Consider the following 12,296-nt stretch of genomic DNA (forward strand, 5'->3'; position numbering starts at 1 on the left):
TGGGCTCTCTAAAAACTTGAATAACTGTTCAGAGATTCTGTACTTTACCAAGTGTTTCTGTCAGTAGAGGCACAAATAGTCTTTATTCTTTGCTAAATTGCTTTTCCCCTTTAGAAGTTCTCATGCTTGATGGTTAGTTTGGTGTGATGGTTCAAGGAATGATCTGCCCATTGCAGTTATTTTGGTTGATGCAAAATATAAGTCTTGAGTGGGTGGATATACTACACCCAGGTCAGTGAGTTTGTACCTGAGAATCCCGTTATGTATAATCCTTATTCCTTTGATTTTAGGAAAGATCTGACGTTGTGCTTGTGTCCAGTTTGTCCAGTATGGAAGTCCATACCTATCTTTCTGTATAATATGATAAACACTAACATGGATCCAGTCTGGACCTGGATCTAATCTTTGCAGGCCATGTTTATCTCAGTTGCATTAGTTTTAAAAAGAACATAAACCAACACAGAACAGGTCCTGTCCCCAACCCCTTAACCAGCTGGTCTTTGACACTGCAATTGCTCTCCTTTACTTACTGCAGATTAAATTACTACACGATCTGGGCCACAGGTAAGAAGGTTCTCATTTTAATTAGAAAACAGTGAAAGAGAGGACATGGATTTGTATATACATATATAGTTACTGCTTTAAGCATTGCATCAAAGGCGCAAAACCAGCAAGAAATACAAAAGGGTTTTATATCCTCATTCCCACTGTTTAAATTTTCAAGCTCCAGTTAATGGGTAATATCTCTAATTTATTGTTCCCTATGCAAATGTTTTTTTGTATCAAAAGCCTTTCACAAATGACTGACTTCATAACACTTTTCTGTTGATAAATGTTCATTCTAGCATCCCATGAGTGTCCGTACAAATGCATTGGTATAAGGAATGTGGAATTTTAATAAAGAAAACTCTGAATTGAACTTTGCACTGGATTTTACATGTTCATAGTAGAGACCACTTGCAAATGAATGCCTCTACTTTTATTATTAGTGATGAACCATATAGGTACATTGCATAAATTTATAAATGGAAGCTGTCATCTCTGCAACAAGTCATTCCAGGCACTTAGATCTGTTGTCCTGAACCAGTTTAGCAGCAGGTAAATGCACTAAAGCAAGTTTAAGAGTTGAGCATGGAAGTGCTTGTGTTCAGGTAAGTCCTTTGCTAAATTACAAAGGTAAAAGATCTTCCACAAACCTTTCCACAGTCCCTGGCACAGCTCAGGTAAAGCACTGTTTTTTGGGAAGTTTCAGAATGTCACCTGGGCATGATGGAGCAGCAGTGGGACAATTCATTGACCTATTTCAGCTTGTCTCTTGGCTGGAATAATCCTAAACTATTTGTTATTTAGTCTGTAATAAAAGTTGTTTGCGCTACTGAAACATATCTGGACTGTCCACTTAGAGTGCTGTGCACTGCTTTGAGTACTTCTGTTTTGCCTTGCAGATATAGCAAAAATATTTTTAAAATATGGGACATTAAATCAGCAGACATCTCCAGTGAAGACAAAGTTAATGGGCTCATGAAGTAAACAGCTACGCAAGGAGTCCAAATGTCCTGTTACGAGAATGTCTTCTGGATGGCAAAGCAACCTCATTGTCCCACTGGAAACTTTTGAGAAATAAATCCAGAATCTGTTACTGAAACAGATTAAAGCTCAGATTAGAGCTCAAACAAAGCATTATTGAAAAAATAACCAAAAAAGTTTCAGAGTTCTACATTGCCATCGTGCTGAGCTCAGCAAATACAAAATGAGGTGTGTTGCTAAATATTTACGTTTTGAGAAGACGAGAGGGGTGGAACATCATCGGGCCCTTTGTGGCGTGTCTTGTCTGAGCAGTTCCACTGCCAGCACCGCATCCTGCTTGCACTGGGCATGTTCAGAAGGGTTTACCCATTCCCCTGCCTTTTTTGTTTAAATTTATAATATTTTTTTCTGTTGCAAAACAGAGCCTTTAGGGATGAGATACAGAAATGCTTTAAATCAACAGACTCATCTTCCTTGCCACTGTTAATTATTTCATGTCCAGCAAACAAGCAGCTGCTTATTTTCTTGTATAACGTAAGTATATTTCTGTGTGGAATGATGTGGAATTTTTGTGGAAAAAATCAGTGACGATGTACATACGCTCTGGTTTGTGCTGGAAACTACCTGACAGGGCCACGGAGTGCGCAGTGTAGCCGCCTGTCACTCCTTTAGTGCCACTTCAGTCTGTGACTCCTTTAGAGGGGCCGTGCCACGTCGCTGCTCCGTTCCGCAGTCCCCGCAGCCTCCGCCGTTGATCCGGTGCTGCCCCCTGGTGGCAAGCGGCCTCGAGGGCCACAGGGGTGGCGATGGGGCCCTGCGGCCTCCGGGGTGGTCCCCGCCCGGGACAGGGCAGACAGCGGGGTCAGGCGCAGGGTGCTGGGGTGCGGGGGGGCTGTAGGCCTGGCCCTGGTGCATGGGCCAGGTTCTAAACTTTTAAGAGTAACTTTTTAGAGTAAACTGAGCCTCATGACTTTGATTCCTGCAGTGGTGTGATCTCTTCCTCTGGACCTCTGCTGCTCTTAAAGAACAGTTTTCAAAACGCAGTGTGAACCCGCCAGCTATGACTGCTTTCTCTCTCATAGGTTAGTGAATGGTTTGTAAGTGCTGGGGCACTATATCTGCACAGAGTAAACATCCTGTTAATCGGTGGGTGAATAAACCCCAAAGTTTACTTCCTTATTCTAACTGCTTCTCCATGATCTTGGTTCAGGCAAAGTTCTTAATGCTGCAGTTAATCACTAAGCTGTCTTGTGTCATCAGCCCCCAGCTTTTGGTGGGGGGAGTAATGCTGTCAGACTGGCTACAGACGTTCTGCTGTGAGGGAGAGAACAGGTACGGGGAAAGGAAACAATGTTTGTGAAAAACAGATGTATTAAATGAAATAACCCCCCCACCAATTAAACTAGAAATTAAACTGAAAGTAATAAAGTATCAGCACGGATTTAAAATGTGCTAGGCACATTTTGTTGTTTAGAATTTCAAGGCCTTTCTGAATAGACTGAAGAAAGCAGAATAAACATCACTTTTACTGTTATTTGGGAGGTAATAAGCAAGTTGTCACGTCTAAAGAATCACAAAGAATAGGGCTTATTGTCTTCGTGCTTTGAAATGCTCCACTCTAAATCACAGGTGCTCCCAGTAAGAAAAGCGTAGAGAGTCTAGTGATCATGAGAATGTGGCTTGCATGGGAAGCTTCAATTAAATGTGAGCATTTATGTTTATAGAGGTAATTTGTTTTCTCACAAGCCACAGACATGCTGAGGGGAAAGACTGAAAAAAAATTCTCACCATTGTTGGAAATAATCACTGTAGTTAAATTTTAAATGTAATGGCAAAAGAAATCACAGTTTCCTCAGGGAGGGAGTCACCTGCGAAGTCTGATGACAGACAAACAGAATAACAGCATGAAACTGAAGTGAAAAGTTTAGCACAAATCAGCAGAGGTGTAGGCAGCCACTGCAAAGCACTCGGAGTATGCCCCCATCAGCCTGGGATCTGCAGCAGCGTTGAACTGTGTGTGAAACTGTTACTGTGAGTGTCAGAAATGGCCCTCACGCGGTGTCCTGGGTCTGACCACACTCCCCATGTTATGAGGAATTCAGATCCAAAAGGTACTGTTTGAGGAGTAGTTCCACAAATAAGCTATTATGGTAAAGATAGAATCTGGCTCTGAAATTAATAGATTAGTAATGTATTTCTGTGTAATCTGGAATGTATAAGAGTATAGATAAAATCAATGCCTCCTTCTGGGCAATTAAAATACAACGATTTTTTCGCTGAACAAAACCCAGGAGTGACCAGTGTGACAGTTCACCACCCTCTGGTAACTGTCCTGATTTTTCTGTAGTTGTCTTTTTGTTTTAACGTATACTCGGGAGATAAAAGATCTTGGAATGAAGGCTTATGACAATGAAGAAAGAAAGTGAAAAGCGGATAAAAGGAACAAGAGAAGGGAGTGAACAGGGCTGGGGGAGAGAAATCCCCCAAAGTGTGGAAGGTTTGGGAAGAAACAACCCATCAGCTCCACACCTCATGGAGTTGGCGATGCTCTGGGGAATGTGCTGTGGCAGAATCAGTGCTGTGGAGGTGGCTTTTCCCAAATTTCCATGTGTTTACAGAAGTCCTGTGACACTAGGAGACATAGAAAATATACCTGTCAATAAAAGGCACTTTTGGAGGTAACAGCACCATTGATCTGAGCAGACAGTAGGCTCATTTCAACTGCTGCTGTCAGTGCATTACAGGGAGATGTAGGCATGAGGCACTGAGGAGCCTCTCTGATATACAGCTGCTCTAACAGATGAGGATATTGACGCTGGGAGTGCGTCTTCAAAAGAAAACATCATATTACAGTGTTATTTAGCTGGAGTAATCCAAGTCCCGATTGGTGCTTGCAGAGGAACTGTGACTGTTTCCACAAAGCACTTATCAACACTTGCATAGGGAAACCTTGGCTTTAAATCCTCTGCACTGGCTTCTTGTTTATTCATTTTCTAACTACGCACAGAGCCAAGTCACCGCTGCAGCTGATACAGTTTCACTTTGCAAATCAATGAGACAGTGCTACAAGGGCAGAAAAGCCTCGCCTGTGAACATCAGATTGTTCAGAGCTGCCGACCTGACGGCCCTGACTGACTGCAGTCTTCCTGGAAATAACCCATGCCCAATGTCTGCACTCCCCTGTGGCTCTCATCATCCACCCAGGCTGCTCCCCAGTGGGACCTTCCAGGGGAGTTCAGGCTCCAACCAGCAGTAAGTTACAAGGAAATGTGTCCTCTCACAAATGCAATCATCACTTTCCAGCCCCAGCTTTTCCTTAGGGAACTCCCTGCTCTGGAGATAAGTGCTTCCAGGGCAGTGAAAATGAGAGCCATTGGTCCGTCCTCAGGAGTGGAGGGGACAGAGAGGGGACATCAATGGGACAAAGATGGGGCTTGGCCTTAAGTGGGCTGAGACTTGGTATTACTGGAAGGGGTGAACTTGGGATCCCTGCTTGATAATAGGCTGTGGGAGTCTAATGAAAGAAAAAATTGTCAAGTCTATTAAGATGTGGTCAGAGTGTAAGTCAATTAATGAAAATTGCAGCCACACAGGTTATTAAATTAACATGAGACTGTCAATAGGAAATATAGATTGCTTTTGAATAATTTTAAATTATTTAAAGCACGGTAATAATGGAAATCTCACAAAGTCTCCATAATGCAAAACTTGGTTTTTATTTTATTGCTGTTTGCGTTGTTTTTCATATTTTTGTTTCAACTTCATGATCATTAAAGGAACAGGAGCTTTAAAGAGCAAGACATTCTTATTTAGGAATGCCAAAAGCTGCCAAAGCTGTTATGGGGCAAAAGCTCAGAGGTGACTGGAAATGAGCTGTGATTCTGCAGTGTGATCCACGGCAGAGCTGAAATAGGGTAAAGCCAAGTGTGTCTAAATGCAGTCCATGCATGCAAACTGACAGATCACATTTTCTATCCACTGATTGTGCCCAGATCACCCAGTCTGGTGATCAGCGCTAGGTGGCCTGTATTGCTTCAATTACTTTAGCCATTAATGATAATATTTCCCACAAGTAAGTTGGACCTGCTGTGCCTGATACTCCTGTAACTCTCATCACGTGTGGCCACTGCCACTTGAACTGTGGCCTCCAGATAAGAATTTAGCGTTATGCACAGCCCTGGACTCCTGGAAATGCCTGCGTATAGACAAAGATAACAGGAGGGAACTACTGCCCTGGCTGCAGATCAGTGAGCAGAGCTCAGCCCTGACTCAGGGTATTCCTCAGGACTGGAAGAACAAATGGAAATGTACTTACAGCATGCATTGGCACTCCTGAAAAACTGGTTCCACTTGTGGGTGTTGAGCCTGTCACAGCCTCCAGACAATCTGTCCCCCCTGGCTGGAAGTCAGAGACCTCACGGGAGCAGAGAGGGGAAATATGCAGACTTATGAAGAGAGATTCCTGTTCCTCTCGGGGACCTCGGGGACTAGTTGATCTCTGCATAGGATGGTATGTTCAGCATGACTGAGAGTATTAGCTGGCTCAGCCCTGAAACCTCAGAACATTGTGTACACTGCTTAAATCCAGTTTAGTCATTGCTGGAGGGAGGCAAGGCTGCCCTGTTAGAAAACAACCCTGACACGCACCTGTGCTTTGTCAAACAAGAAATGCTGAGAGAGTTTTCTTTAACTATCGTTATTCCCTTTTCCTTTCTTTTTTTCCCCTGAAGCTGATCCTTCCCCACTGACTTGATTTCTTTCCGACTGTTCCAGGATGAATCACAGAGTCCTACATGTCTACCTGTATACCGAATGGGGCTGCAGAAAGCGGACCTGACTAATGTCCCCTACAAGAAGAAAATGATAATTGATGGGTTTTAATTGCAAGCTTCTTGCATTATGGTCTAGTTTTTCAGCTTATAATCATTAACAGTATAGTAGAGACTTAAGTAAATTGCTGCCTTTTCCTCTTTTGTAGCATATATAGGTCAGATTTTCATGTTAACGGTTATTATCTCTGACACACTAATTAGTGCACTGACTGGCTGACAAAGGTCACATCTGCATTTTCTTCACTGCATACAAACGTGGATAGGGCTGTGTGCTCACACCGACTGATTCTCCTAATTGCTGTGTCTTCTGGGGTCACTTCCACTAATGCAAGATCACTAGCTTGACTGGGTAACACTTTACACCTACTTTGTACTTATGTCAGTGAAAGACGAGGTTGAGGGCAAAGGAGTGTCAGCAGTCATCACATCGACAGCACATGTCCTCCGTTCTGCACTTTGTAAGCTGTAGCCATCACGCTTCATGCATCCTTGACTTTTCAGGCTCTGTGCAGTTGCAGTCAAAGGGATGAAGTTGTTGCCTTTCCATGAGGAATAAATGGAGCTTTTATTCCCTGTCTTTGACCAAAGCACTTAGATGGTTTTAGGACCAGTGAATTGATTCTAATAGCAGGCAAAATTGATCACCCAGGTACTTTGATGCAGCCCTTTTATTTACAAAGAAAGTACAAAATTCTGTTTCCTTGAACAGAAGAGGAATCAGATAATAGGAGACAATTTATCTGCATGCAATTTCAATCCTTTCAGGCGGCACTTTATCCAGAAGCATTACACCAGCTTTTTTCCCAAGGTCGTTCTTGTAGAGTTTATGTGGTTCTGCCTGGTTTTGAGAGAAGGCTGCTCCTGCCAGACCACAGGAGCACGCACCCGCTCCAAGCACTGCTCTCCTCTCCGCATCTTCACAGCCCAACATTTCAGTCAGGAGAAACCTTTACTGCATTGGCTTCTCTTCCAGGTTTGCCCTTTTGCCTTCTTTCAGTTCCTGTTCCAGCTGCCTGCTTTTGTATCAGAGTTTGTTTGCCTCTTATAGAAAAAAATATCCAATGAAAGGCAACATTAAACCCACTGGGGTCGCAAGCTTTTGCCTGAACCCTGTGTCTGGATGGCATTAGGGTCACGTCAGCACGTGTCTTTGTGCTGGTTGCACACTTACTGTCAGTGATGAGGAACAGGAATGTGTAGAGGAATTGGTGTGAGATGAGATTGTCACTGCCCAAGTGAAGTTTTTACTATATGCCCCTTTTGCCACTAGAGAAAACTACCTTGTTGACAACAAATCGGGATGCATTGCTAACACTGGGTTGAATTTCTCTGCATTCCTTGCCCTACTCATCATATTTAACCTTGGATTTATTTGTAGACAACTGCCCGGAAAGTCCTGTTTAGGAAAGGAAGAAACAGAAAGAAAGCCTGGACGTTGTGTGTTTTCTTGCAATACTCTCCTGGACAGTTTCCAACCTGTTAATGAATGAACACTGACATCTAAACCATCCCCAAGAGAGATGCAAGATCCATCTGAGTTCACTAAGAGGTTTCTAAATAGCTGTAACAAGCCCATACTTCAAAAGAAATACATTTTGCTATTTTTAAAACACGAGTTTTGGAAGGCTTTGAATATCAAGATTAATTCTCTGTCTAAATGCAGTAGAAGGCAGCACTGACTGGTGAATCTAACTGAAATCTGGAAAGTTTTCACCTTGCCTGGAGTATGGATTTGATGTTCTAAAGGTATGACTATGATTAGTTTACTTTTTTTTTTCCAAAGCAGTCTGTGCATGTACTTATCAGATAAGTACATCTACTATGGATGTCTGAGCTAAGAGGCTACTCAGCCCTGTAGTACTGTCACTGAAAGTCCTGTGCTGAACTGTCCTTAGGAAGTGCTCCCTTTTCATCATTTATAACAGGTAGTCTGAGGAGCACACATTCCCTATTTAGCCACCTGAGCGATTAGCACGGTGACGTGTTATTTTGTATGTCTCAGTGCTGAGGTCTTCATCCTAAAGTGCGGTACAGCTAATATTACTGGAGAGAAGGAGAATGCGAAGACCAGAATGAGAATTCAGTTGTGGAGGCACTGAGAACATTTGGCTTTGGAGGCTGGGTCCAAATCTTTTCGAGAAACAGGCCAGGATGGAGCTGTCACTGGTGTCTGGTTGGTTGTAGGGAGAGCAGGGAAGGATTCAATTTTGGCTGTGAGTCTTTTGTGGGAATGTACAGGTACTGAGTGCTCTGTTAGAGGCAGTTCTTTAACATGGGAAATACCAGTCCTGTGTTTGCTTTCAAACCTGTGCTTTTGTTTGTTCTGGGGTGCAGCTGGACCTTCATGTTCTTACTCTTGAAGCCCAGTCTCCTCAGCAAAGCTCAACCTCTGACTTGCCTCATTTAAAATAAGACCTTGCCCCTATTTTCTTCCAAAATGTTGGACTGATGGCATAGACATTTGGGTTTATTTTATGATATGCAGATATGGCCACAATGGTGCTACTGCTTAGTTAGTTACTAATTACCATCACAGAGATTGCAGTTCCTGACACAGAATCACAGAATCACAGAACGTTAGGGATTGGAAGGGACCTCAAAAGATCATCCAGTCCAATCCCCCTGCTGGAGCAGGAACACCCAGATGAGGTTACACAGGACACTTCATACCTTGGTGAAGTTCATGTAAATAAAGGTTCTAGCAATGCTCAGGTTTGAAATGGCACTGTCTGAAATGATCTCAGCCTTATGAAAACAATGCATGTTGTTTGCACCTTCAGAACACGGGAAATGCCCTGCCCAGGGGTCCATCTATACCAGTTCATCTCAGCCGGAGAAACCAAAGTCTCTTCAGTGTTTTATCCCTCTCTGGTAAATAAGAATTCACCTCATGCTGGAATTTCTGATTCCGTTTTATAAGGTGTACATTCAGCTCTGGATTGGATGTTAACGCTCTCAGAATAAAGATATCCGAGCAAGATGATGCTGTTTTTATGATGGTGTTGATGTTTTGACCTCATGCCAGCATGAACCAGGAACAACTCCCATTAAGTCTATTGATGTGAGTCTTTCCTTGAAGGGGATATTCAGGAAACCTTACTTGAATTATCTTTTAAAGTAGATTAGTTAAATTCTATTAAACCCTATGCAGATATTCATATTCAGAATTAAGTGACATTAATCTGATTTAGTGTGCTTCACTGTGAAACTGAGGAAAGGTAAATAAAATGAAGGCCACTTTCATTCTGAGTAACAGCACTCATGCAGAACTCCAGAGTAACTTCACTAACCACTTTCAAGTCACTTGTCATTAATTCAGGTTAAGTTTTCTGACTTTCCCTGCAAAGACAAGGGACAATTAAATCATCATAGATGACCTGGCCTTCTGTACCACCCACCACCCGAAACATTATGGACTTAGCTCATCCTGAATATTGGACAGTTGGTTTGGAGGTCTGGATCTGAAGGTTACAGCTCATTTCTGGTCTATCGTCAATGCTCTTTTCTCTGTGCTATCCATTTATGTTAAGCACATCGGTGTAGAACCTTAGCGTCCATCCAGGCAAGAGCGTAAGGGTAATGTGGCTGGTGTTAACATTCCTGTGGTGGAGCTGTGCATGTGGAAAAGTTGCAGTGTATGTGCCTGCTTTAAATATGTAGCTTCAGCTGTTCTGTATCAGGAGTACTAAATTTAATTGTAGATTTAAAATAGGTGAATGATTTGGCAGCTAAAAGGTCAGGACACATGCTGTTTATTTTGTGCTTTGCTTTTCCTGATTAATAGAAAGTTATCTGTAGCATCCAATAGTATTGTCAAGGACTTCTGGTGAAATGTCTGCACAGACAAAATGTAGAATAGTGCCGTTGTGTCCCATGTACCTTCCCCCAGCTTTGTACTTTGTCACAGTTGCCATCTGAAGTACTCCAGCACTCAGCCAGCATATATTCTAACTCACAAAGGTCTCTGCGGAGGGAGGGGTATTGACTTCTCCATCATGTACAGATCAAATGTCAGGCTTTTAGAGTTTTGTGCATTTGCCAGGTACACTGAAATACAGATACCAGTTCCTGCAACCTTCATGTGACTTTGGCAGCGTGCACGTGGCTGTTGTGCATGGCACATGGACTCACCGCTTCCCCAGAGATGGACAGCGCCACTGCTAAAGGTATGCACCAATATATCTATCTGGCTCCAGTGTCAGGGGGAGATTAGCCTATGTGAGAATGCAAATTCACAATATTCAAACTGTTTGACCTGGGCTGCATTGTAAGGCACCTTCCCTGGGAGCAGGTCTGCCTCTGGCTGTCAGCTTGGCAGCACAGTTCCAGCTCTGCAGGCCCTGCTGACCTTGTTATAGCCTGTTCTGTGCATCCACTTGACCTCCTGGCAGCCAGCAGTGAGGCTTGTGCTGCTGCCCTTCTACCCAAACATCAGCCCACACTGCAGAGAGATAGGTGGAAATGTGGCTCTGGAAAAGGGTCTTCTCTGAGCATGTTTAGGGACTTGATGTGAGGAGTACAGAGCTGTTCCTCCACAGATACTTGGCAATCTAGAGACCTTTAATAAATTAAAGAGAAAAAAAAAGAGAGGGGAAGAGGAAGATCACAAGAACAAATGAGAAGAGGATCTATCCTCAGCTCAGCTTTAAAAATGAAGCAGCAATACAAAAAAAACCCTCAGAATAATGTGCTTTAGCACAGGAAGCAACAAGAGCTCAGAGCTTGTGCAGGTCCCAGGGGGATTTTAGAGGCAGAGCTGGAGCTGGCTGGGGAGGCTTTCTGAGGAGGGGGTGACCTGGCCGTGCTCCTTCGTGCCCATGAGGAGCCAGGCAGCAGCACTGCTGCTCAGGGGCTGGGATCAGTAGGTGGGGAGAAGGGATGGGTTGGAGGTCAAAATGGGCAGATTGGCAACTTAGAGAATTCAGGTCCAAAGGCAACAGTGAAGCCATTGGGCAGGGGAAGAACTGGGAGGTGCTGAGGACGCTGTGGTTTCAGTGTTTGACAAGCAGCAGATAGGCACACAAGTGCTGTGGAAGGAGCGTGGCATTCAGGAAGCTCGTACTCTCCTCCGTAGTCAGGACCAGCTGAAGCCCACCGGGAGGCCTTGGCCTTTTGAGTGCTTGTTGGGTTGCTGTGCACACTGAGTGGGCTGAGGGCTTGTTTGTTTGTTTCATGCAGAGCCTCTTCCCATTGCATTTCATATTGTACAGATAACAAACAGAATACCAGTAAAGCTGGTCTCACACATGCACACAAAACCATGTATGCCAAGATTCACACGTTCAGGCTCAGCTGCTGCCTCATTCGTTCGAAAGCTTCTCAGCACAAAATTGCAAGCAGCCCTGTCCTGCAGTTCTTGGGTCTTCCCCAGGAGATCTGACGGCAATGAGAGATTTGTGAAAACCATGTGGGAACCCAAATCTCACGTAATGTTCTTTTCTCACAAAAGTACAAGCTTTAAAGTGCCCTGAGCTGTGAAATTCTGATGGGGGCATTACAGAGAAATGAACTGAGCCTCACAGTAGCTCTAGGAGAGAAATATTACTTCTTATTTTACAGCCTGCTCAAGCACTGCCTTTAAAAAGCATTTAAATGTCTCCCTCACATACTCTGAAAGATTAAAGTAATTTTTTTCAAAAGCAGCTCCTGACTATAAATACCTGTTCCTAGAACCTCAGGGCTGTTGTTTCTCAGAATGACGGCATATTTATACATAGGATACTGAAATATTAAAAATAAATAAGCATTACTTTATTATCTTGTCTTTTTGTAGGATGGCTGGAAGATAAATTATCCAACAAAAGGATTTCCACTTACAGCACTGAATGTTTCAGAAATTCAGAGATTCTTCCTTTTTCCTTCTTCCATCTGACTGGGACTTGCCTTTAGGAATCCCAAGAGGCCAGGTACACCATGAAGCGCAGAGGCAGGTAACCT

The sequence above is a fragment of the Mesitornis unicolor genome, unplaced genomic scaffold, assembly GCF_000695765.1.
Source record: "Mesitornis unicolor isolate BGI_N332 unplaced genomic scaffold, ASM69576v1 scaffold1032, whole genome shotgun sequence".
In the NCBI taxonomy this organism is placed as follows: Eukaryota; Metazoa; Chordata; class Aves; order Mesitornithiformes; family Mesitornithidae; genus Mesitornis; species Mesitornis unicolor.